Source organism: Ornithodoros turicata, unplaced genomic scaffold (genome assembly GCF_037126465.1).
Source record: "Ornithodoros turicata isolate Travis unplaced genomic scaffold, ASM3712646v1 Chromosome25, whole genome shotgun sequence".
In the NCBI taxonomy this organism is placed as follows: Eukaryota; Metazoa; Arthropoda; class Arachnida; order Ixodida; family Argasidae; genus Ornithodoros; species Ornithodoros turicata.
Genome location: NW_026999346.1, coordinates 191,380 through 219,083, shown reverse-complemented (window position 1 = coordinate 219,083; position 27,704 = coordinate 191,380). Strand labels below are relative to the sequence as shown.

The 27,704-nt window shown below is 44.9% G+C and overlaps 1 long non-coding RNA gene across 1 annotated transcript; it reads left to right on the top strand.

Moving 5' to 3' along the window:
- The first annotated feature begins 12,086 nt into the window (after positions 1-12,086).
- LOC135373480 (uncharacterized) lies at positions 12,087-12,932 on the top strand. Its single transcript, XR_010416484.1, has 3 exons — positions 12,087-12,168; positions 12,685-12,762; positions 12,870-12,932. It is a non-coding gene; the product is annotated as an uncharacterized LOC135373480 (long non-coding RNA).
- Positions 12,933-27,704: the final 14,772 nt, after the last annotated feature.

Here is a 27,704-nt window from a genome sequence, read left to right as displayed (position 1 = left end):
ATGCGAGGGCCGACACTACCGACCATCATGGAGGAAGGAAACACAGGAGCGGCCGTTTCGAGCAGATTTCCGTGGGACCCCTCTGGCGGTCGCTCCTGTCAAAACCGCCATTACTTCCTGTCCACCACGTGATCCTCTCTAAAGTTTCGGTTTGGCAACGCTTTGTTGCTCTCGCTGCTTTTCGTGCTTTTACGCTTTTCCAAAGTCATTTCTCTTAAAATGTGAGTACCACTGCGGAAACAACGTTTTACTAACGTGTTCGAACCGCGGTTGCGGCTGTCGTTCAACAGAAAGCTGCTCTGCTACGGGAATAACGTTTCCTGTAAGCACGTACTAGACCGGCTGTTTCGGCGTACAGGCGTACCCCTGTCTGTGAGAGAGTCATCTTGAACCCTTCCTTTGCAAGCTGGCGCTGTGCTACAGCTGCAGACTCAATTGATTTCCTCCATCGTTGTACAAATTTGATTACTGGCATGCTTTACCACTACAGCAACAAACAGACAAAACGTGGCCACGTCGCCACGCAAACATCGCTGCCACGAATGATGTTTCTAGTCCTACGTGGTTGTCCTGCAGACCCTGACCGGTCTTGTAGCAGAAGGGTAAACCAAGAGTAAACCTCCGAACACACACAAATAAAACTGGACGTGCGGCGTTCATCACAATGCAGTTATCTGAATGCAAGACAATCACGGCTCCCGTCGTCTGCTGTGACAGCTGGCCTGCGCATGCTCTTGGGGTCACGTGAGCGGTCACATGGTAGACAGGAACATCCCAGAATGCATTGCGAAGCTGGCACGCCCATCCCGATGGCAAAACGTTGGGAGGGCCGCACCCATCGAGGAAGGAAACACAGGAGCGGCCCTTCCAAGTTTTTGCCATGGGGACGGGCGTGCCAGCCTCGCATTGCACTTTTGGATGCTCCTGTCTACCATGTGACCGCTCACCTGACCCCAGGAGCATGCGCAGGCCAGCTGCCTAAGCAGACGACGGGAGTCGTGATTGCAGCTCAGACGCTCAGGTGACGTGATGAGCGCCGCGCGTCCAGTTTTATTTGTGTGTGTTCGGAGGTTTACTCTTGGTTTACCCTTCTACTACAAGACCGGTCACGGTCTGCAGGACAAGCAGGCCGTACCAGAAACATCATTCGTGGCAGTGACGTTTGTGTGGCGACGTGGCCACGTTTTGTGTTTGTTGCTGAAGTGGTAAAGCATGCCAGTAATCAAACTTATACAACATAGAAGGAAATCAGATGAATCTGCAGCTGTAGCACAGCGCTAGCTTGCACACGAACGATTCAAGATGACTCTCTCACAGACAGGGATACGAAACAAACCGATCAAGTACGTACTTACGAATGAAACGTTATTCCCGTGGCAGAGCTGCTTTCTGTTGAACGACAGCCGCAACCGCGGTAAGAACACGTTAACAAAATGTTGTTTCCGCAATGGTGCTCACATTTTAAGAGTAAATGACTTTGGAAAAGCACGGAAAGCAGCGCGAGCTACAAAGCGTTGCTAAACCGAAACTTTAGAGAGGATCACGTGGTGGACAGGAAGTAATGGTGGTTTTGACAGGGGCGACCGCCAGAGGGGTCCCACGGAAATCTGTTCGAAACCGCCGCTCCTGTGTTTCCTTCCTCCATGGCCGCACCTGTGTTTCCTTCCTCCATGGTCCTTGGCCATCCTCCACCGCAGCTGCGCATGTCGGTAACCGTCATTTGGGCGAGGGTGACAGATGACGGAAATCCTTGCGTCGTTCGTCCTCAGGTCCTCAGTGAGCGTCGAAGAAAACATGGCGGAGCTCTACGCATTTTTCGAGGATGTTGGCGTGCGTGAGGACGAAATAACACGCGTGACGCATTCACTGTCCTGTCAGACGATGCGTTCATCAGGCACTTCCGGCTTTCTAAAGAAGCAGTTCGAGAAGTCAGCGATGCCGTCAGGGAAGATTTGAAACGACGTATGTATTGCTCTTCGTTTATTCATGGCGAGGTGCTGTTATTGTATTCCTCTACGCGGTCTTCAACATATTAAATATCGCTAGAGCGAGTAGAGTAAGAGTAACGTATTGTAAAGTAAGGTGGGATAACTTCACTGTGGATATTATCTATACTCACAATAGCAACACTTGCAGCCAGGGATTTCCCTACAACCCCCCCCCCCTCCCCAGGGGGAGTGTACACCCTCTCTGCATTTTTGCAACACACCCCCTGAAATTTATCAGGTGACCCCACCACCAACCACCAGCTCGGCCACCAACACGTTCTGGTAGTGAGTCCGGCGCAGCGAATTACATCCTGTACTGTCAAACTTGGGCTGTAGGACCACAGTCATGCAGAAGATCGTACCATGCATTTGTCCAAAATCATTTGAAAGTGGCTGTTCAATGCATATATTCCGCGCATATACGAGCAAAAATGCGTGCGGGCACGCAAACTCAATGTGGATCATCAAGAACCATTTGCGCCCAACTCAATCAAGCGAGTATTCTGGTTTTTTCGTCTAAGGTTTTCACCGTTGGTTGCTAGGTATTCATTGAGCTTCGTGAGACAAGGTGCTAGTCTTTTTTGTTTGTCACTCGTGTGATTATGCATCTTAATGTTGAAATGCCGTTCATAATGAATCTGTATTCTAATGTACTGTGTTCTAACGTAATAGCATGTACAAATAAAGCGGGAAAGCTGTGCAGATATGTCACCATTGTGCCACGATTATCTTCGTGTCTAAGAAAAATTCCGTAAGTGGAACCTTCACCAAGCATGCCCCCCCACCCCCTTGAAAGCTCGGCACCCCCCCCCCCCCCCAGCGATGAATTTCTGGGGAAATCACTGCTTGCAGCGCAGCAATGGCGATCCACCACGCTTACCGTCGATCAAAGGGTGCTCATGGCACAGCGTTTCTACGGGACCGGGGCCTTTCTTGGTAATATAGCTCATGAAGAATATTTGATCACGACCAAGGGCCCTGTCTCGGAATCTCTACACGCCGTCAGCCTGGCTGTGATAAAACATCTGGCACCCAAGTACCTGCGCTTCCCACAAACACCGGAGGAGAAGCTGGCCGTGAAACGTGGGTTCTACGACGTTGCAGGCCTGCCTGGATGCCTTGGTATGTTGTAAAAGAACGCTCAGGTGAATGTTATTACGACCTATGGGGTCCCTATTCACGCAGGTGCAGTCGACGGCACAGCGGTCGCAATCATAGCACCCAGCACCAACGATCCAGTTTCACTGATGGGCTAGCTGGAAGGTTTGAGCATTACTATTTGTACACAATGATGGATGTTACAATGGATGTTAGCATTAATGTAGAGAACGTGTCAGGTGAGACAAGGTACAAAGGCTAGTAATGGAATAACTATAGTGAACAGTGTAACAAGTGAAATAGATACATGTACGCTATACCTGTACAATATGTAGAAGGAAAAGTCAGAGGATGACAAAGAGCTTACAGGGATTAGCAGGACAGCCATTAAAAAGCCATTTTTTTAATGGCTTTCCCCCCTCTTTATAATTCACTGGCTTGCACTGTGGCATTGAGGAGTGCTCAGTCACCCTCCCAGGTGTATATAGCTCGCTGAGTGACCCCTGGTTTGCCAATCCCGAACGATGCGCAGCTACCCAGGGCCGACGAGCCGCAAACACGGCGAAACACGTGTCCTCTGGTGCTGTCGCATCGTCCAATGAGTATCTGTTTCTCTACGTGCAGCCATAGAAGCCATTTTAATCTGTAAGTTTGAATTTCAAACACGTCTAGCATCATTTACTTATTTTTTTAATGGCTTTCCCCCCTCTTTATAATTCACTGGCTTGCACTGTGGCATTGAGGAGTGCTCAGTCACCCTCCCAGGTGTATATTGCTCGCTGAGTGACCCCTGGTTTGCCAATCCCGAACGATGCGCAGCTACCCAGGGCCGACGAGCCGCAAACACGGCGAAACACGTGTCCTCTGGTGCTGTCGCATCGTCCAATGAGTATCTGTTTCTCTACGTGCAGCCATAGAAGCCATTTTAATCTGTAAGTTTGAATTTCAAACACGTCTAGCATCATTTATTTATTTTTTTAATGGCTTTCCCCCCTCTTTATAATTCACTGGTTTGCACTGTGGCATTGAGGAGTGCTCAGTCACCCTCCCAGGTGTATATCGCTCGCTGAGTGACCCCTGGTTTGCCAATCCCGAACGATGCGCAGCTACCCAGGGCCGACGAGCCGCAAACACGGCGAAACACGTGTCCTCTGGTGCTGTCGCATCGTTCAATGAGTATCTATCTATCTATCTATATATATATATATATATATAAGCAGGAAAAATCAGAAGACGACAAAGAGCTTACAGGAAAACACAAAGGGGAGTTTATTAAGACATATAGGGATAGGGGTCGACGTTTCGGCAGTCAGCGCTGCCTTCGACGGGACTGGGGTTTGGTGACAAGAACAAGCTTTATATATGGGAGAGGGTTATGTACAAGGGAAAGAGAGCAGCGCATGCGCTTTTGTCATGACTAACATAGGTTGGTGATACATTGGTTAGTTAAAGACGCTATAGCCAGAGCAAGATCCACAGATCGCCAACAATTGCTCCAAAGATCTCCTCGAGCCAATGGTAATTATGCAGTAAATCTCACTGTCACATTCAATGGCAGCGTTCCTAACATTAGCCGGATACTCAACCGCCACTACACAATTCTTTCACAATCTGATCGGATGAAGGAAATATTCTCACAGCCACCGCGCGTAAGTTATCGCCGGGCGCGGAACATCCAAGACAGACTAGTAAATGCCAAAATTAACAAACTTCCAGAAAATAACATTGGTTGCCACCCTTGTAATGCAACTAGATGCCAAATTTGTAAATCAATGCAAGCCGCTAACTCTGCAGATAGTACCAATTCAAATTATCGGGTCAACATTAATGGCGACTTTAACTGTAATTCTTCCAATGTTGTCTATCTTCTTCAATGTAATGAATGCAACGCCCAATATATCGGACAGACAGCTACTTCATTTAGAACGCGATTCAATAACCACAAATCTGACGTCGCGAAGAAACCTAATCTGCCAGTGTCACGGTCCGATCGGTCCCCGATCGGTGTCCCCACGGCGGAAGCTCCGCCTTCTTCGGGACAAAAGAGCTAAATGGGGCCACGAGGCTGATAAGGGGCTTGAGAATGACGTGGTCGGTTGGGGGAAATTCCCGGCACCTCGCGGTTGTCAATTGGGGAAATTGCAGAGCGTTTTTGTGTCAGGTCCAGGAGTGGGGTCATCGCCCTTGTGGGTCATCAAAATCCCCACTGACCCACAAGGACGATGACCCCACTCCTGGACCTGACACAAAAACGCTCTGGAATTTCCCCAATTGACAACCGCCAGGTGCCGGGAATTTCCCCCAACCGACCACGTCATTCTCAAGCCCCTTATCAGCCTCGTGGCCACATTTAGCTCTTTTGTCCCGAAGAAGGCGGAGCTTCCGCCGTAACGTAGACATCCTCCCTAACTTTTATGATTTTTAAGTTTTAACGCAAACTCAGGTATAACCTCACTAAGCAGGAGCAAGAAAGCTTGTCGGCATTAGAGAACGACAAGGATATCGTAATTAAGAGGGCAAAGGAGGCGCGATAGTTGTAATGGATAAACAATCATACGTTACAGAAGGCCTCCGCCAACTTCAGTGCGCGGAATTTTACAGACCACTCGAAACTGACCCTACCCCCGAAATTAGTGCCAATGTAACCAAAGTCCTAACAAGATTAAAAAACGCTAAAAAGATTGACGAGAGCTTGTACCAGTATTTACTCCCAAAGGACCCTAGGCCTGGTAGATTTTACATGCTCCCTAAGATACATAAGCCGGGTAACCCCGGAAGACCGATTGTTTCCTGCAATGGTACAGCCACTGAGAATCTTTCATCATTCGTGGATCATCTCCTCAAGCCCATCCCGTCTAAATTCGACTCATACGTTAAGGATACCAACCGTTTCCTTCAAGATATACGTAAAATAAACGTTCCCCCTAACTGTCTGTTAGCAACCCTAGATGTCACTTCCCTGTATACTAACATTCCTCACTCAGATGGAATAGCAGCAGCAGAGCGTGCATTTAAGAATCAACCCGATCAGGGTTATGATACGTCTGTCCTCACGGAGCTCCTGAATCTGATCCTAACATGCAATAACTTTGAATTCGACGACAAACACTACATACAGGTCAATGGTACAGCAATGGGAACAAAAATGGCCCCTAACTATGCAAATATCTTCACGGCATCCTTGGAAGAACCGTTCCTCAGAAATTGTGCACTGAAGCCACTCCTATATAAGCGATTCCTAGATGATATATTCATTATTTGGCCCCACTCCGAATGCGACCTTCAGTTGTTTGTTAACGACTTTAACCAAGTACATCCCAGTATTGAATTTACATTCAATTACTCCTCCTCAGCTGTTAATTTTCTGGATGTGGAAGTTAAACTACATAATGGAATCATAACCACCAGTCTGTATCGCAAGCCTACCGACTCCCAACAATATCTATCGTTCCAGAGTTGCCACCCCAGGCACACTAAGCTAGCTATCCCTTATAGTCAAGCGCTGCGTTACCGGAGAATATGTTCTAACGATGATGAACTAGACAATCATCTTGAGAGCCTTGAAGAAACTTTCGCAGATAGAAAATATCCTAATCAGGTCGTAAAAGATGCCATAACCAGAGCTAGATCAACCGATCGAGAGAACCTATTCCAAACACAGCCCCGAGCCGATAAGAATTCTTCGGTAAACCTCACTATTAGCTTCAACGGTTATGCCCCGGACGTAAACCGCATACTTAAACGGCACTATGCAATCCTCACCCAATCTGATCGCATGAGTCAGGTGTTTCCGGAACCACCCCGCGTTACTTATCGTCGAGCAAGGAACATCCAAGACAGACTTGTGAATGCTAAGTTAAACAAGTCCTCGGAACACAACGGTTGTCAACCATGCAACGGACGCAGATGCCAGATCTGTAAATTAATGCAAACTGCTACCAGAGTAGAAAGCACAAATTCTAACTATCGCACAAAAATTAATGGTCTATTTAACTGCAACTCTTCTAACGTCCTTTATCTCCTTCAATGTAATTAGTGCAAGGCCCAATATATCGGTCAAACAGCTACATCCTTCCGAATCCGATTCAACAACCACAGGTCCGACGTATCAAAGAAACCTAATCTGCCAGTGTCTCGACATTTTAGTAAACCCGGCCACTCAATTAACGACATAGCCATTTTCGTTCTGCAATCGGGTTTTCCATCCCAACGCCTTAGAGAACAAAGAGAATCGTTCCTGATCTACAAATTTAAAAGCCAGATCAACGAGGACCCCGGCGTCCTCTCAACAGTTCGCAACCTAAATTCCTAATTCTCTCAGAATACATACACTCTTTTGTATCTCTTTCAGACTCCCCGGTTGGTCACCCCAGGAAATCATTGCCCTCCGGCGAAGAACTTGACTGCCTATGATTCATTGTGCCCCTTTACCTTTGTTTGACAAAGCACGTGTGCTGCCCTCTCTCCTTGTACATATTCCCCTCTCATTCTTTGCAATTGTCTTGCGTCACCATAGTATCCCATTCCTGTTGAAGACAGCGCTGCTGTCGAAACGTCGAATACACCCTCTTAGTTTTTAATAAAGTCCCCCTTTTATTCCTTATCCTGTAGAAGCACCGTCTCCACTTCTGATCTTTATTGAATACCTTTATTTTTCGTGGTCAACCGCATTCGTTTATTTCAACTTATATATATATATATATATATATATATAAGTTGAAATAAATAAATATATATATATATATATATATATATATATATATATATATATATATAAGCAGGAAAAATCAGAAGACGACAAAGAGCTTACAGGAAAACACAAAGGGGAGTTTATTAACACATATGGGGATAGGGGACGACGTTTCGGCAGTCAGCGCTGCCTTCGACGGGACTGGGGTTTGGTGACAAGAACAAGCTTTATATATGGGAGAGGGTTATGTACAAGGGAAAGAGAGCAGCGCATGCGCTTTTGTCATGACTAACACGGTTGGTGACTAAGTGAAAGGGGAATGGCCGGGTCTGTGCAGCAGGACTTTGAGGAAATACCAGTGAGCCTGAAAAAGAGACAAAAGAGCGTATGTATTGTGCTGGATTAGGAATGCAGGTTGCGAATAGTAGAAATGATTCCTGGATCTTCGTTTATCTGACACTGGAATTTATGAATGAGATAAGATTCGCGCTGTTCCCTGAGCCGTTGGGAAGGAAAGCCTGACTGCAGGATGAAAATAGATATATTGGTGATTGAGTGTCCTGGTTTACTGAAATGGCGCGACACTGGCAGATTAGGTTTCTTCGCGACGTCAGATTTGTGGTTATTGAATCGCGTTCTAAATGACGCCGCTGTCTGTCCGATATATTGGGCGTTGCATTCATTGCATTGAAGAAGATAGACAACTTGAGAAGAATTACAGTTAAAGTCGCCATTAATGTTGACCCGGTAATTAGAATTGGTACTTTCTGCAGAGTTAGCGGCTTGCATTGATTTACAAATTTGGCATCTACTTGCATTACAAGGGTGGCAGCCAATGTTATTTTCTGGAAGTTTGTTAGTTTTGGCATTTACTAGTCTGTCTTGGATGTTCTGCGCCCGGCGATAACTTACGCGCGGTGGCTGTGAGAATATTTCCTTCATGCGATCAGATTGTGAAAGAATTGTGTAGTGGCGGTTGAGTATCCGGCTAATGTTAGGAACGCTGCCATTGAATGTGACAGTGATATTTACTGCAGAGTTTCCATTGGTTCGAGGAGATCTTTGGAGCAATTGTGGGCGATCTGTGGATCTTGCCCTGGCTATAGCGTCTTTCACAAGTTTGTCGGGGTATTCACGATCAATGAAGGTTTGTTCTATCCAAGAAGGTAACAGTGGAGGCGGAGTAGTGGGAGGTAAATTGAATGTTAGGGTGAATTTGGTTGAACCGGTTGATGAACGTGAGAAGGTCGCTTTCAGAATGAGGCCATATGATAAAAATATCATCTAAAAATCTCTTGTACACAAGTGGTTTCAATACGGAACATTCGAGAAATGTTTCCTCCAGGGATGCCATGAAGATATTTGCATAGTTGGGGGCCATTCTCGTGCCCATCGTGGCTGTCACAAAAAGTTAGAAAGCCTTCTGTTTATTTTGCTAACATGCCGTTCAACTGTTTTCATGCTAGGGTGGCCAGATAGTTGTCGAACCACCTTGTGTTTTGTTTTTGCACCTACTGTTATGTATGTCAATATGTTATGCCATTACCTTGTTGCGTTGGGTCCATGTTTAACTTTGCAGTTATACACTTTAGCTATCGGTATGCATTGTGAATTTTGTTGCATAATGTCAGCCACGGTAGCACCTCATCTCAGTTCAAGTTGGATAGCCTTGCATACCAAACTACTCAGTTTTGACTTCAGTTCACAGCTCTATACATTGCATCTTTATTTCTGTTTTTACATTAAATTAATGTATTATGTCATTGGACAGATCAGGGGTGTGAGTAACTGTGCACAACAAGCCAAGACTCAGGAAAAGTAAGAACAAGGTCTATGTTAAAGAAATATGCTGTAATTGTGTGGAAGTGAATCAGTGAAATAGCAAAAGCAGAATGCTATTGATAAATATGTTTACTTCTCAAAGCTGTGCCACCTCATTGATCAGCGCGCAAACGATTTGGTCCACAACAAGAACGGGCACCCTCCTGCAGCTGTGGCGACGTTCTCGTGGTTTCAGCACCCGAGGCTCCTGTGCAGGGGTTTGCGGTCTAGTAACATTACATTTGTCACTGATGCGTTCGGTGAAGGGGTGGATGCAACTTGGCCCAGCAGATTCCTGGAACCTATATTTTATCAACTTCCTCATGGTGGTTTCAGGGAGATCTTCACCTAGCATGTCCTGTGTGGGCCGAGGATAGGTCTGCAAAACAGCACTGTGTTACATAATGTGAAATTGTTTATGTAAATCTGTTGTAAATGGGTAGCACATGTATAGCATCACATATGTGCGTGTCGACATTGCCGATTCTTGTTCAGTTCCTCTATTCATATACAAATAAAAATGTACAATGAGCACTGAGTTGGTACAAATGCCTCCAGTCCTTGTCCACATACTACTCGATCACAGCAGTACACATACCTTTTGTGTGGGGTGCCTGAATAGTATGCCCCTCGCAGTTATTTCACAGCTCCGGGAATTCTTCCATATAAGCTAGGAGCTGCATTTTCTGCGCTTCGCACTTCGGACATCACCATTTCGCTTCAGCTGCAAGTACGTTGATAACACATTTTTCTCGTATTTAGCGGGTGTAGCAGCCGATATACCACGGCTGGGTTCTTACTGCCGCATGTAATTAGTAAATTTACCAGGGTGTAAAAGAACTAGCATGTTCTTGTATCAACAAAGGGTATCCGGCGAGAACGGCTTCACAGAGATAGCAGACGATTCTTGGAAAGTTCTCATTGGCTGAGGTGAAGTTGCGGTTTTATTGTTACCAAATTACGGTGCCAGCTCTTTGTCGGTGGGTAAAATGCAGCTACATTTGACAACAGGAGAAATGACATGCAATTCAGGCAGAAACAACCATCATATCGATAAGTGTTTCTAATTTTTCTAGCTAAAAACAGGCGTCGGGTAGCAAGAGTAGCGTCACGAGAGCGTTCCGGATGTGGGGAGCGGAAGCGCAGCAGACGACGACGTGTTTGAAGGGCGTTCTTAGTTAATCCGTGCATATCGTCATCTTCCCAGCGTCGCGGTGACCGTGACGAACAGCGCTGACGGCTGCGCTGCGATGAGATGGCCAAGAACGCGCCCCTGGATTCACAGAGCAGTCGTAGTGGAGAGGGCACGCCGTAGCACCACAAAAAGCGAATGGAGACGAGAGTATGTTATCATCATGGCGACGATGACGCACGTTTGCAATCGGACCAATGAGAACCGTCAGTTTTCACGTGGTTTTGTTGAACAGCAGACCCACGTTTTCTTGGTAGAAAATGACCGCCACGGATGCCTTGAAAAGTTCAGCTAGGCGAGTGCGTTGGCCAAATTTTGCCGAACGGGGAATTGAAGCGTTCGTGGAATGCTACCACGCTAACGAGGCTGCCATAGATGCCACTGGCCGCAAGCCGCTCTGGCTAAGACCAAAGCCTGGGCCCGCATTACAGATACTCTGTTTGCGGTGTAGGGCATCAAACGCACGCCTGCTGAAGTTGAGAAGAAATGGACGAATTACAAGAGCTTAAACAAGAAGAGAGGTAAATAGCGAGCGCGCAAGCAATTAGTGGTCGGCTGTCACGCACGTGAAGCGGCAGATTTCTTTCCACCTTTCTCACACAGGGGACAGCGTCACGCGGTGCCTTGGCAGGACAGGTGGGGGTGCCGCTGAAGTGCCGCCACTTACGCCTCTTGAAGAAAGAGTGGTGGCCACACACTGTTGAATTAACCCGGTCATACACTCTTAATCTAGTTCCCTCTAACGTTACTCTGATACGCACCTAACTTGTGAAATACAAGTTATTTGTGCTCGATGTAAAGGTTACAGCCCATTCAAAGGTTACATGCGGACGTGCGCTGCCCTCTTACAGGTTACATTGCGAGAGAAACAGTGGCGTTACCCCTAAGGACGGCGTTACGCTTTTGGAGAAGTTACCAGCGTTACTTATAAAAGCGAAGTGGTCCGCAGTTTCGCGAAAGTCGGCAGGTGGAGGTTGCACGTCAAGTGGCAGTTGGCAACAGCGTGTATCAGGAAAAAGCGGGAGGAGCGTTTCGCTTGCTGTGTTGCCTGTGTGGTACCTCGCCGCTTCGACATCCGTTGCATTGGAAACAACGGAATTCAAAGTCACATAGTAAGTAACCTTCTGCATTTGCTATTACATTCCTGCGTAGTTCACTCTCATGTTAGTGCAATGTTGCATGGGCGAAGCTCGCAGGTGGATATATGATGTGACGGACGCACACTGACATTCGAGGTTTCACACAGGGACGTTGCACGGACGCCGGCTGTGATCGTGATGCATTTATTGGAGAAATCGATGAAAATGGACATGCACTGGAAGTAGCATGCTGTTATTGTCACCATGCACGAGCCAAGCATGCAGCACTGAGTGAAACAGGTTAGTAACACGAGGAACGCGCTTTATGCATGCGTTGAGCAAGTGATTGCGTTGCGTGAAACTTCTTGATGCATTCGCTTTTAGTGATCCCAAAGACGCATCATAATTGCGACTGCTTCTTCCTCGTCCTGAATTAGACATTCGTTCTTTTCCTTCACTATTGTTTAAGTCGATTCCTAACCAGTTATTTTAACGGTCGCTTATGGTCTTTTTTTTTTCTTCTGTCATTGCACTGAAATGTCGGTTATCATCACTTGGTTGCCTGTGACTACATGATAGAATCCCGAAAAGGAGGATAAGCAAGCTGCACGTTTCCACGTCAGACTTGTGTAACCGTTATCATTTGGCTCTTCGCAGGTTGTTTTGAACTTGAGACGTCATGAGCAAAGCATTTTTAACGTTACAATTGCATTCGGCGCAATAGCACAGAAAGTGGTATAGGACTAAAAGCACCCGATATATTATGGCCTTGCAATTTGTGCAGAATATTGCAGTAAAAAAGATTGTTCTTCGCAGGTAACCCATAGCGCAGCTCCACTGGTTCCAAATTTGATGGACACAGCCATGAGTTACCTGGCAGTATTGTGGCAGAGGGTAAGTGAATAGTGTGGGTAATGGTTCCTGCACTCGTAAACTGTGGGGATACGTGTAAAAATGAAATAATCAGCGCGCCCCCTTTTGACGTTGCGGTTTATATTTAGGTATCTTGTGCCACAGAAGTACATACGAACAGTCCAGCAGAAATACAGTGGCAGCCCAATCCCAGTCTATAACTCTGCAGAGGCTCAGAGAGATAGCAGCAAACCAGGTCCTTCCCACAACTCTCCGCAAGCTCGGGATTCGTCGCAAACCCAGCCAGCCAGCCATGTACAGCTCGAAGCAGAGTTAACTGGAACGCCGCTTCGACCAGCGGAGCAAGGGGGGAGCCACCCTGGCGGCGTCTAGTAGAAATAAAGGGCGAGGAGGTTTTGACATTTCCACTCTAGTCGGAGGGGTGTTCGCTGTGGCGTGCCGAAGAGTGCGCGATCAGGTTGGCGTTATCAACGCTGGGCTCGTTTGTTTTGGGCGACCCTGTCTGAGGGATTGCGAAGAATCGATGATATCCCGATGGCGCGCGGCGGGTTAGCACGTGCGAACAAGTTGTCTCTCACCTCTCCTAAACTTCCAAAATTAAAATTAAGGTGAAGTGATCCAGATGAGGAAAATTTTGAGAAAAAACTTGATGTGGGACAAAAAAAATCAAAGTGCGATTTACCAAAGGTGGGGGAAGCAAATTTGGGGAACGTGCATGCAGTCGATGTAGGGACGAACCTCTGCTGACGGAAATTGAAGTGAGGACAGAGGTCATGGGGAATTTGTTTAGCTCTGATCATCACTCACTACACTAAAATAGAAAACCTTCACGGTGACTCCCTGCACTGTGTGCCAGCATGCACACAAATATTTGTGTGTATTAATTGGGTGTTCTTCCGAGAAGCTCCGGAGAAACGCGAGATGCTACACCATGAAAGCATTGTTTTATTATTATTTAAAAACTCATTACGATGGTTTCGCGGTAACCATCGTTAATCGTTAAAGAGAGGAGTTTTATTCATTTCATTCGATCACACAATGAGCGTTTCGGATGACGCGTGCCCATGCGCCAACCTGTTTCAAGGCGCGTGCCATGACATCGATTCTCCGCATTATCTCGGACACAATCGCCCGCCCAAAACACAAACAGGCGCAGCGTTGATAACGCCAGCTTGATTGGGCACTGTTCGGCACACCACAGCGAACACCCCTCCGACTGGAATGGAACTGTCGAAACGCCCTCTCCCTTTATTTCTGCTAAGGGCCGCCAGGGTGGCTCCCCTCTTGCTCCGCCGGTCGAAGCGGCGTTCCAGTTAACTCTGCTTCGAGCTGTACGAACCTATATTTGCCAACATTGTAGATTGTCGACTAGGTATTTCCAGTGCTTTTGTGACCACGTTGTTCAGTGTGTTGGGTGTGGCTTTCTCCCTTCTTGTGATACTTGTGGAACAACGTTTGAAACCATCTAAAGATACATACATCATTTGAATTTTTGTATTTAGTTAAGCACACGAGTACAGGATGACATAACATGACAGGATGAGCCAGCCAACACAATGTATAGGTGAGCTACTTGAGCAGATGGAAAGAACAGATCGAAGTTCGAAGAATAATCTGAAAAAAAAAAAAAAAAACGCTATTTATGCCATAACCCAGAGGGCCACCACATGTGCTACAAGGTGGTTGTCGATTGCGTTGTAAGCAGCATAGAGGAATTGTTTCAGGAAATGGGTGTGCAGATTGACACCACTTTGGTAAAATCAGATCAGGTTCGGAAGTTGCATTATGAGGAACCTCTGATTTTTTGTAACGTGCCTTAAGTGCAAAATGCGTTGGGGTTCTTTATCTCATTAAACTTTCATTTAGATAATTTTTCTATTCGTCATGTGAAGATGACTACGAATTATCTATTTTGCTAAAGTCAAAAAGTGACTTGTCAACTCAGTTCCGTTATATGTACATTCAGTGCAAGGTGTTCTGCAGTTTAGTAATACTCATATTTCATATATGCCTTTTCTCTGCATGATCCTTCGGAGATATTTTGCTCCACTGAAGAAGAGACTTGCGAACTCGATTTTGACTTTCAGTGCAAAGTGTGTTGCATCTTGAACTTTTAATATTACTCCTATTTAATATGTTACAATTCATTCTTTGAATGGTCTTTCCCTGTGTCATATGAAGATGATAAACAACTTTACAGTATATTTTTCGAGTATTTTGCGTAGAATACTATGTAGTATGAACCGTTGATAATAAAGTAACGCTGCGTTTGCAAAGAAAAGCTTCATATTTTCGTTTAGCATTTCCTGCGTTTTATTGGGCAAGGTGTCCTTGAGAACGTGTCGCAACCTTTTAGTTAATGAAATACTTTACATAGCGGCATGCAGTGAACGATATTTAGTTCCGTGAGGTTTTTGGAAACTCGTGACATGCGTTTAATTTGCTTTCAGTGCTTCCATTCTTGCTCGTTTTTTTTTTGCAACTGAACTCCACAATTTTTTTTAGTATTGTGATTTTTTTTTATTTTTCCAAAAAGATGCGCGTGTCGAGCTAACTCTGCTTCAGGTACAGGCAAATCGGCATCCGCGAGCGCATAGTTATGATTACCCAATACTGTTAGGACACATTTCTCTGTGGTGTGCTTCTTTTATTAGGAGTTCGTGCAATGTTCTCAGGGACGCCTCACCCCGCCTTCCTGTGTAGATGGCTTCACTGAATAACTTTAAGATAAAGGTTACAAACCTAGCAACGCAGTGGGTGGGTATAGGTTATACTTTAACCTCTGTGTAAGAGTTACATGGGCAGCAACGTGGAAAGTGACTACAGGTTATGCTTTAACCTGTGTACAAGGGTTATTCAGAGTATAGGTAACATAGTTACCTCTAGAAATAGAGGTAAAAAGTTTGCAAGTTTTTTACTTCTATTTATGGGTTACGGACTTTAGAGTGTATGCTTCGTACATTTCGCCCGAGCAACCACACAGTCCGTGATCCATTCCAGAATGAGCGTGCCGTTTTAGCTCGCTCGCTCTGCCTTTATTCACACACAGATAAAGATGAAGTAAAACGAAAAAACAAAACGAAACCCGAAGTACCTAGTAGTTTGCAACGTGTTAGTCAACACTCCCCCTGCGCACGTTGAACAAACTAATGTTATGTCTAACGGTATTCAATGAGTCACAATAGACCACATCCCTTAGAGCACATGATGTTCTGAGCGTTCTTCACGGGCTTAGTCATGTAGTCAGCGATCATCTGTTCCGTTGGTAAGTAGGTTATCACAAAAAAAACTTCATCGATTTCATGTTGTGCAAAAAGGTACTTTAGTGATATGTGCTTGGACTTTGGGTGGTTAACAGGGTTTTCCATCAGCGTTATGGCAGCTTGGTTATCACTCTTAATTTCCAGTGGACGTCCGCCGTATTTCAGAAAATCCAGCTCCTCCATGAAAGCTTGCAGCCACTTCCCCTCCTTAAGGGCTTCAGTGATTCCGACGTATTCAGCTTCACAAGTGAATAGAGCCACGGCTCGTTGTTTCACCGATCTCCAGCTCATTGCCCCTCTAGATAAAGTGTATACATATCCATACCGCGAATGTCCAGTTGCCGATTCATTCCAGCTGGCGTCGGAGTATCCTATAACTGGTTCCCCGCATGCTTTGTAGGTTATTCCTCTTGTACTTGTTCCACGCAGGTAACGGAGGATTCTCTTTGCCATTTTCTAATGACCGAGATAAAAACAGTTGTTAAACTGACTCAGGTAATGAGTAGCGTAAGCAATGTCCGGGCGCGTACCCTGTACTAGGTACATCAAGTTTCCTACAAGGCTTGGAAAAGGTACATTCGGACGATCTTCCTCTCTTTCCGGAGCACGATCGTACACCTGATCCTCGCTTTGATACTTTTCCATGGGTGTTGTTACCGCCTTGCAGTCCTCCATGTGGTATTGCTGGAGAATTTCTTCCACATACATCTTGACAGATAGAGAGGTTCTTTTTGTATTTGTCACGTGCTATCTCGATTCCTAGAATGTACTTGGGTTCACCTAGATCCTTGAGTGCGATCTTCTTTCCTAGCTCCATAATGGCCGTCCTCAGGTCCTTTTCGTTAGTGGCCATTAAGAGAATGTCGTCGACATAAACCCCCCAAGATGATCCTCGAAGATGCCGTGTGCCGCACATAGACGCAGTTGTCAGACTCCAGTCTGGTGTACCCTTGGTTTCGGAGGATCGAATCGAGTGTTTTGTACCAAGTACGTCCGGCTTGTTTTAAACCATAAATTGCTTTTTTCAGGCGGCACACCGTTGAATGACAGTCGGGGCTCCCCGGAGGTTGCTCCATATAGACTTCCTCACTGAGTTGTCCATGGAGGTATGCCGTCTTGACATCGAGCTGTCTCATTTCCATCCCCTCTTCGTTTGCTAGAGCCAGCAATGTCCTGAGACTTGTTAACTTGACTACAGGCGAGAAAGTTTCAAAATAGTCACCGCCATACACTTGCGACGTCCCCACGGCGACGAGCCTTGCCTTAAATTTGTCAACGTTTCCTGTTGGTCCTGTTTTTATGCGGTACACCCACTTTGATTTAACGACTTTCATTCCAGGTGCCCGAGGAACCAGCTCCCATGTGTTCATTTCACGGTGAGATCGTATTTCTTCTTCCATTGCCAATTCCCACTCTCGCCTTTGTGGTGAACACACGACGTCCTCATAGCTGCGCGGTTCTGTGAGTTGTACGTCCGCTTGGTTGCAATAACTCTTCTGGGTGGGATCCACCTGTAGACGATCCGGAGGCCTGTGAAGTCGTGTTGATCTGCGAGGGATTTGCTGTCCCACGTCTGCAAGTGGTACCGTTTCATGACTGGAATTCTGCGAAAATGTCTCACCGCTTTCACGATCAGAATTCTGCGAAGGTGTCTCGCCACTGCTCGAGCTCTCCTGCTGTGATTCCTGAAACTCATCTGCATCTACACGTGGTACGTCGTGGAGCAGTTCTTCATAGTGATGCGTTTCTGATGACGATAAATCATTCACTTCCTGTGTGGGCATGTGTGGGTATTCAAGATCCATGTAAGAGTGAGTAGGGGCCTTTCCCCTATCTAGCAAGGTTGATCCTTGTTTGCCTTCCAGGAAGCCCACGTCACGGCTGATGATGACCTTCGACAGAGTGGGGTCATAAAAGCGATATCCCTTGCGATCTTCAGCATACCCGACGAATATGACAGGTTTTCCTCTTTTGTCTAGCTTGGTACGATGTGAAGTCGAAGATGAAACGTACGCTAGGCAACCAAATGTCCTGAAATATGAGACCGACAGGGTACGTCCTGTGAAGATCTCTTCCGGTATTCTCCAGTTGAGAAGTTTCTTACTCGAACGGTTTCTCACATAAGCGGCCGTGTTCAGTGCCTCCGCCCAGAAGGCAGTCGGAAGCTCTGATTCTGTGAGTAGCGACCTTGCAGTGTGGAGGAGAGTCCGGTTGGTGCGCTCTGCTACACCATTTTGCGCGGGTGAATAAGGAACAGTCTTCTCACGTACGATTCCTTTTCTGGTGAGAAAATTTTCCAGCTCCCTTCCAAGGAACTCTCCACCGTTGTCGGATCGTAATCTCTTCACAATCATACCCGTTTGCGTTTCAGCTTCACATATGAAGTTGATAATTGTCTCTCCTGCTTCCCGTTTATGTTGCAGGAATCGTACCGAGACCCTTCTACTGCAGTCGTCAGTAATGGCCAGGACATAGTTACTACCTCCCAAGGATGGAACCGGGAATGGTCCACAGAGATCCACATGGATGAATTCCAGGGGTATTTCTCTTCGTTGCGCTTCCGATGTGTTGAACGATGTCCTCGTTTGTTTGCTTGCGATGCAATTCTCACAGGGTTTAGTCTCAGCACGTAGATGTTTCGGCAAACCTCGAACCAGACCTTGGTGACTCATGCGAGTCAAGGTACCGTAATTTAAATGACACATCCTACGATGCCAAAGGAGGGAGTCCGCTTTCGCTTAATTCACCGTAGCATTACTTGTGAATTAGGGGGAAGCTCGCAGTCTGTAGATGCCTCCTTTTCTTGACCCAGAAAAAACGAATCTGCTCCCTCGGTATGCAGTACAACTATCTCCCACGAGCGTCAGCTTTATTCCATTCTCGGTCAGTTTGGAGACGGAGATGAGGTTGTCTGCCAGACCTGGCACGTAGAGCACATCCTTGGCCTTTAAGGTATGCGCACTGTGCTCTGTTCGCACCTTAAAAATGACACATCCGACTCCGCGAGCATCAATGACATTCCCGTCGGCCATAACGACCTGTCTTGGTTCTTCCTCACGAAAATCAGTTAAGAAATCCTGTTGTCCCGTCATGTGGTGGCTTGCTCCCGAGTCGATGGACCACGACCTAGAATGGCAGTTTTCTGGAGACGCACCTTGATTCCTGTGAAAGGCTGCAGTTGCACCAAAAGCAAATTCCTTGTGGTCGTTCTCATCTGAACATGTGTCAGCTGCAGATTTCGCGATCCTTGCTCGTGGTTTGTTCACGTGCGCACGTCCTGTGTCGTGATGAGGTCTTGGCCCCGGCGTGTCCCTGTGACGCCTTGTATCCTTCTTCGTGTAGCACTCCCGTGCCATGTGTCCTGCTCTTCCGCAATTAAAGCACCGGAAGGTACCTCGGCTCTGGGGATCAGGTTTGTCATGCACAAGCTTGGCTTTGCATGCTGAGTCTTCGGGAGTCGTCCCCTGTCTCAATTCTTCTTGGAGGAGTGCGTATTTGACTCGCTCTGGTGTGACCTCTCCCATGGAGCACACGTCGAAGCTTCGAACAACTCCGTAAAAATTTCTCGGCAACCCCTGGAGCGATACTGAGGCAATTTCGGATTCTTCCAGGGAATCCCCCAAAGTGCGCAGCTCTTCAGATATAGCCTCAACCCGATGCATGTAGTGGGAAGCGTTGTCTCCTTTCTCCCACTTAATTCCATTTAGTTGCCGGCGCAAAAACAATCTTCGTTCTAGAATCCGTCCTCTGTTGACCTCTTCCAACTTCGTCCAGACTCCTTTCGCCGATGTCTGATTGATTACGTATGCCTCTTGAGACGAAGACAAGGTCTGTACTATGGCATTCAGTGCCTCCATATCCTTCGTGTCCCATCTTGTTCTCTCAGCCTCTTCTCCTGGCCGTTCCGTCGTTATGACTGACCACCATCCCTTCGTCTTCAAGTACGTGCTCACCTTGAATCTCCAAATGGGATAATTCTTGCCTTCCAATTTTTCCACGTAACTTGGTCCAACATTCGCTGTACCTTCGGAAGTCATCCCGATGTAGAGTAGTCGCAGTCGTCCCAACTCAGTCACGGTTCAAAAGTACATATGAAGCGAGTTCTGGACCCATAACCTTTGTTGAATTAACTCGGTCATATGCTTCGTACATTTCGCCCGAGCAACCACCCAGTCCGTGATCCATTCCAGAATGAGCGTGCCGTTTTAGCTCGCTCCCTCTGCCTTTATTCACACACAGATAAAGATGAAGTAAAACAAAAAACAAAACGAAACCCGAAGTACCTAGAGTAGTAGAGTACCTAAAAGTAGTTTGCAACGTGTTAGTCAACACACTCGACAGGAGCACCATCGTCAGAATTAATAGCAGTTGCGACATCGAAGTCACAGGGGGTAAACAAATATACAAAAGCTGCAGAACCTGCAGCCAGCCTGACCTTATTTGTGAAGCAACTTGCGTTTGAACCTGAATTATTGCAGGCGATGTCACACTCAGCTACAATGTCCGCTGCTCAGGTCAGTGTGTGCCCACCCCTGCTGGAAAAAGTATACCCGATCTCATTCAGCGCCAGCATCAATTTCAATGAGTTTCAATGAGAATTTATGCATCCAATTCATTTAATGTGAATATAGCAGGTATTTCTCATTGAAGTAATGAGAATTGTTGCGGGAAAGCTGACTTTATATTTGAACGCTCAGATGTTGTGGTGAAGGAGCCTTCCAGGGAACCTGGAGCTAATATGTCCAATGAGAACCAATGACTTTCAATGAGAACTGAGACACCCAATTCATTTAATGTGAATAACGCAGGTATTTCTCATTGAAGTAATGAGAAGTGCTGCGGGAAAGCTGACTTTATGTTTGAGCGCTTTAACAGATGTTGTGGAGAAGGAGTCTTCCAGGGAACCAGGATCTAATTTGTTTAATGAGAACCAATGACTTTCAATGAGAACTGAGACACCCAATTCATTTAATGTGAATAACGGAGGTATTTCTCACTGAAGGAATAAGAAGTGTTGAGGGAAAGATAGCTTCATGTTTTAGCACTCTAACAGCTGTTCTGGTGAAGAAGATTCATAGGAAATCAAGAACCAAAGCAAGTAATTAGTTCACTGGGTGCCAATGAGAAACAATTATTTCCAATTGGAGCAATCTGAGCCGACGTGTTGTGCAATGAAGATCCCCTTCACAGAAGAAGAACGAGTTGGGCAATTGGTTTAGCATCGAATCATCGTGATCAATGTGTCAATTGAATTAATGTTAGCAAACATGTTCGATGTTGGATAGGACTGTTCCATGCATAGATGAAAAGGTGATTATCATGAAATACAGATTCGAGGGATAGAGCAAGTTGGTGTGCACTGAATACAGAAGTCAATCATTCTAATTTAAAATATCTTCAATTCGAAACGTGTTTGAATTCCTACACACTTCAATTGGCACAAACTACGCAACTGACGTGTTTTAGATTGCTTACATTTAAATCCATATATATTTTTTTTTGCACTGCACGAGAGTGAAAAGAAATATTCTTTTCCCCAGGAGCATGCATATAGAAATACGCAAGAATGCCTCAAGTGAAGTATGGTCTCTACCCATGCATAGTTTTGCACATTGTGTTTACAAGTGGTGAACAGACTTGTGTAAACAATATGTAGCAAAACATATACAAATAATGTATGCTTGTATGTGACAGCTGTAAGTATACTAAAACAAGAAAATCTCAAAAACACGGTACATGACACCGTGTAAGAAAGATTGATGGTTATAGCTTACGTTATCTCCGAAAAAAAGAAACTGCTAGAAAAGACATCAATGGTTATCTCAAGATAATCGCACTACTAATACAACTAAAACTTTAATGATACATGCAATGAAAGAAAGTTTACCAAGAAAGGAAAAACTGTTTTTCACAACAGTAGTCATCACTGATATTCAATCTTGTTTGGCAACTTGGCAGGGCTGGGCAGGAATACTCAAAATTTGTATTATAATACAAATACATAATACTTGCTAAAAAATGGTATTATAATACTAATACATAATACATTTTATTTTCAAGTATTATAATACATAATACTATTACTTCCCTGTATTACTCAAGTAATACTAGTAATACTTTTGTGCCGTGGCAGACAGTTATTAGAAAAGGAATCCCAGACATATTTCTGAAGCCACCGGTCCGGTCAACGCATGTTTATTTCAGTTGATTGCACTTAAGAAGAAACATCTTTTCAAATACGCCATCTTCGATCGTCTGTTTGGTCTGAGTAGCAGGTTCGCAAACGAAAACAATCGTTCAACCGGCGCGGACGAACATAAATTAGTGTTGAACATTAAGAAAACACTGTTAACTGCTAGGTAGTCGTCCAACATGGACAAGTCTACGCGCTTGTCATCGATGTACTTGAGGACTTCCAACTTCGCACGACACAGTGCACAGCTCTCAGGCCATTCTCGCGCGGGACGCAGGTGCGTGTGTCTATAATTCCATTTTTTCTGCCTTACTTTCTGACGCACCGACCCTGGCTCCATTCTATGATATGACCCCCTAAGGGCTAAGGGCTCTGGGTTGTTCACCCAGAGTGGAGAAGTTTCTTAGAAATTTGAGTCAGCTAGCTCCTGTAATCGTCCCTTTGTTGCACGTTGAAGTGTGATCCTCTGTTGGCAAAACTAGGTCGTGTTCGTAGGACTGGAATGGTACCGAATGCATACACGTGTAAAACCCATCACTTCAGGCAGGACATGTCATAAGTATTACGAGTTTTACAGTAATACAATGCAAGTAATACTCGAATTTTTTGTATTATAATACGTAATACAAATACTCTAAAGTATTACAGTAACGGTATTATAATACAATGTATTTGTAATACTGCCCAGCCCTGCAACTTGGTCACCACTAACTGCTCATTTAGTGCCATGCGCATACGTCTACATGCCAACGCTACAGGTGAAGGTATTCTTACTCACTGCGATACATAGCATATTCTTACGTGCGTTCCGAACACTGTTGTATTCCAAAAGTGTCCGTGAACTTACCGTTTCCTGACCCTCTTGGCGAAAGCTAATGCGAATAAGCTCGGCATATGACCCGCTATCCAGACAAACTATCTTGTTGTTTGTCCTCTGACATTTAATATGATCTGTAGTGGCATTGTACACGACCCCTTTGGCGATCATTCGCTTGTAAGCGGTGGATGATGAAGGCGGGGCGCGGACAAAAGCTCACCGGACAAAAGCTCACCCATTCAGCGTCGAAGCCGGACAAAAGCTCACCACATTTGCAAAGGCGTTTTCTCCCCGTGCGATATATATTTTGCGATTGTATTATGAATGATTAATAATATAAATTGATAAAATATTTTCAATTGAGGTTTTCCTGATAAAACTGAAACAGCAGAACTGTGTATTACGTGTATAATTTTATTTTTTATCCGAGGAAACCGGGGAAACAAAAGTGAATAAGGACAAAAGAAGGAACGAAGAATTACTCCTCGTTCCATGACCTTTATCAGAGCACATCCCTGTTTTTACGGAGTGCAAACGATCCTTCTGGAACACCAACCTAGGGAGGGTTTTTCTGGGGATCAGTCACAAGCAAGTTGTCACCTCGGACTGCTCATGATGCGAGGCACAAATAGAGACGACATAGCAAAAAGTACATATGATACACTTGTCAAGGGGCGGGGATATATATAATGATGATAAATACAAGTAAAGGTCAGTCAGTGTGATACTTCTGCTCATGTGGGGGACAAGTGCGTCCTGGGCCGACTTCAGAGGGAACGGTATCGCCGACATTGGTCTGAAAGCGTCTGAGGAAAACCCGGGAAAAACCCGAGACGGCACAGCTGGCGAGAGGGATCGCCTCCCAGTCTCCATGCGGCGGGCCAGCGCAAAGAATAACACAAGGTAGTTCTCACAAGGCAGTTACAGGGCATAATAAAACAAGGACAGAAAGGCAAACTTACGAGCTGCATTTAAATTTTACAACTTAGAAGCTGTCGTTATAAGGGCTAATTGTTTGGTTCAAATTTTAGATGGCTAAAAAATTCATCGTCTTTGAAACATGCACATTTTGTCTTTCAGTTCGTGCCCGCACACTAGTCTAACACGCAAGCGACTAGCCCATAATATGTAATTCGCGTTTGGAATACGCGCTTTTCGCCGGCCCCTGCCGTATCATCAGTCGCTGTAATACTATATTTCTGCGGATGTGCAGCACAATTTTATTCTCATTCCGGCACTATAATAATTCATAATACAATCAACCAATATATCGTACGGTGAGAAAACGCCGTTGCAAATGTGATGTGCTTTTGTCCGGATTCAACGCTGTGAGGGTGAGCGTTTGTCCGGTGAGCTTTTGTCCGGGATTCAAGCCGTTGCATTTTTTAAATATGTTAACGGTCTCGAGCCCTACACCTTTCCCGAGTACCCGTGCAGACGAAAAACTTTCAAATCATTTTGCTGCAAATGATTCTGAAACAGTTGCGCAGCATAATCAACGCAGCCACTGAAATAGAGCAGCGATAGGTCCAAAACTGAAAACACTTTTCTTTGCAATGTGAGTCAAACAACGAAAACTGAAGTGCACTGACGACTTGCAGTAGAGAAGCTCTATTTCGCACGCAAACATAGGAATGAGCCTAGAAAAAGAAAAAAAAAGACTGCCGAGGCAGTTTCTATGCTGGGTCAGTGCAGGTTGAATTTCCATTCTGAAACCATCGAACTGCCATTCGAAAACCAGAATAGTTCAATGCTGGGTTCGAGCTGGAAATGGGATGTTCCAGCGAGTACGTCAGATAGTGTTAGATTCCTGGCTGTGAAGACAAGCTCTGCTTATACAAAGCGAAAAAAAGGAAAAAAAGAAAAGAACTGTCGAAATTAATTGCACAACGTGTATATATTAAATTATGCTCAAATACAACAAAACATTGATGAAATAATAAAATAAACAAAATAAGAATAATTCTAATAATAAATAAATACGATAATAAAATAAATAAAGACCGAGACGTGTGCAAAGAAGACTTGTACGTATTTGGAATACTGTATTTAAAATACTGTATTTTAAATACAATTTGCGGTATTTTGGTACTGTACTCAATACTTTTTGTTTTGTGTATTTGTACTCTATTTAAAATACATTTTATGGTATTTTCTACTCAATACTCTAATTACATATTTTGGATCTCCCTCTCAAACTTTCTGTGTCTCGTCTTTCCATTATCTTGCGTGTTCAGTGGAAATTTCCTGAGTCCGTCGGGCTTGACCCGGACATTGGCCCTTCCTGGAAGTCTCCATTTAGAGATCTTGCCCCGTATGTACTAATCCTTTGCGGATGAAGGTTCTATTATGTGTGCCCTAATGTGGTAACGCCGAATTCTGACCTCGCCGAGCAGGGACCTGCTGGAAGTTTGATCTGTTCTGGGTCACATATACTTAGTGGAGTTAATGATATCTCTTTGTCATCTTTTTGGGACTTCTGTTTAGATGACTCCTATCATGCAGGGACGGCTTGCATAGTACGCGGGTTTTAGGTTACTCATGTCACATAGCGGCGACTCGCCGCATTGACCAGTGACTGGTGACTTTTTGAGTTCAAGGATAAATAGTATCTTAATTGTATTTCAAATACTTTTTGAAGTATTTCGTACTCTATCTTAATTACATTCTAACGTCAGTATTTATTATCTTATCTTAAATGCATTTTTTAGTATCTTGTACATGTCTGGTGCAAAGTTATGCACACAACTCCGCGTTCCTGAGTAGGCTGCAAAAAAATGATTGTGCGCTGCGACAGCTTTACCCTGCGACACTTCAGCTTTGCCAGTCTGTCAAAACGAAACTACAGCCATAATGCTCTCGTCATCGTATGCGACCGAGCGCCATCGGCATCAATTCAGAATATAGTTTTGAACTTTGAAACGTCTGTTGGCGTGTAGGATCAAAGATGCAGTCTGGTAAATTAGATGGTGCTTCCTGCCCTTCAGCTCCGCCGACCGTATTAAAATCTGAACGTGTTTGCATTTGTGTAGTGAGGTGCTCCGTCACGCATTTTGTTCCTGAACCCGTGCACGAGCTCTGTTACCACAAAGGTAAGCGGTGTGTTTCGGACGCTTGATCCTCAACTTCCAAATGCGAACCAAGAGGTCTTCTAATAGTGACCCGATATTTATCCATAGTTCTCTGAACTGCCTTCATGGTGTGCCATCATCCCGCTTGCACTAGACGGACTTACTTTGTCGGACAATTAAATGAGAAGGTGCTACTGATGATAAGTGACGTTCGTGATTTCGCATATGCATGTATCAGATTTTGTCTGCTTCAAATTGTGTCACACATTATCTCCTTATAGTGTTGCCACTGTTGCTGTATGTACACTGGGTATTTGTAGTATATCTGTTTTCATACCTGTTAGTGTGGATCAACTTTGGATCAGGAATTAATGAAGCAGAGGGGCGTTTTCATTGTTTTAGCTTCCTTTCTCGTGCACTTTTCTTTCTTTTAAACGAGTTCGCATCATTCACAGCCAAACTGTCTCACATTCTTATAATAAATCTTCCAATTTATTGCTCATTGTCACTTCATAATTTTCTGGCATATTTCAGCCTTTTCAGCTTCCTCGTGCAACATTTTATCTTGAACCAGTTGCTTCAACGCGATCTGATGCAAGTTTTCAGTAAGGATACCCTATATGCATGGGTGAACTTAGAAAAGTAACCAACCTTTCCATTCTGAGGCCTTCCAAGAGCTATATTCTCTGAAGTTCCTTGGTGGTTTCGATAAAGAGCTTCGTGGCGTCATTATTCTTCTACTAATGATGATTATTTTTTGTTTATTGCAAACATACAGGGTGTTTGTTTTTATTCGCTACAGCATTTTAATTAAAAACTAGTAGAGCAAAATAGACGCCATTTTTCAGTTGAGTTATATGGCCAGGCGAACATTCGCTCGAAGAAAATCATGCGACTATATGATCATGAATTACCTAAAGTTAATTAGCTTTTTAATTAAGGGACTTCTCGCAAGGGCGACATAACAGAACGGGATCTATTCGGCGTCGAAAGTAATTTCATGTTGAAGAAAACACTCAAACGCGCACGTGCGTTGAAATATCTGTCGCGGAATTTCGCTATGCAAATGAGCCGGAACATGAACTAAGCACGTTTCTGGCGCAGAAAGAGCGACATGCAACCCAAGTGGGAGGGCCACGTAATTTGGAGCGATGAAACTGATTGATGTAGGAGCTAATGGCCAGATAGACCGCTGTTCTGCCCGGATAAGGCGAAGGTCGCATCGTTTCTGCGTTTGCAAATTGCGTATTTCTTGTTTCGGCTCATTTGCATAGCGAAATTTAGCGATGAACATTTCATCACAGGTGCGCTTTTAACACCACATGGAATGTCTTGCAACGAGGAATATATTCATTTCCGTCTTCTCGCTTTTATGCGAAATCCCATAATTAAAGAGTTAATTAATCATTATTAGGTAATTACTGATCTTGTAGTTACATATTTTCTTCCGGAGAATGTTCACCTGTCCATATTACTCAACTGCAAAAACGGCGTCTATTTTGCTCTGCTAGTTTCTAAATACAATTTATGTGACTACTAACGAATAAAAGTAAACACCCTGCAGAATGCTTCTGTGGCTTCACACAACCACGTACCTGTGGCAGTCCGTACAACGCCCA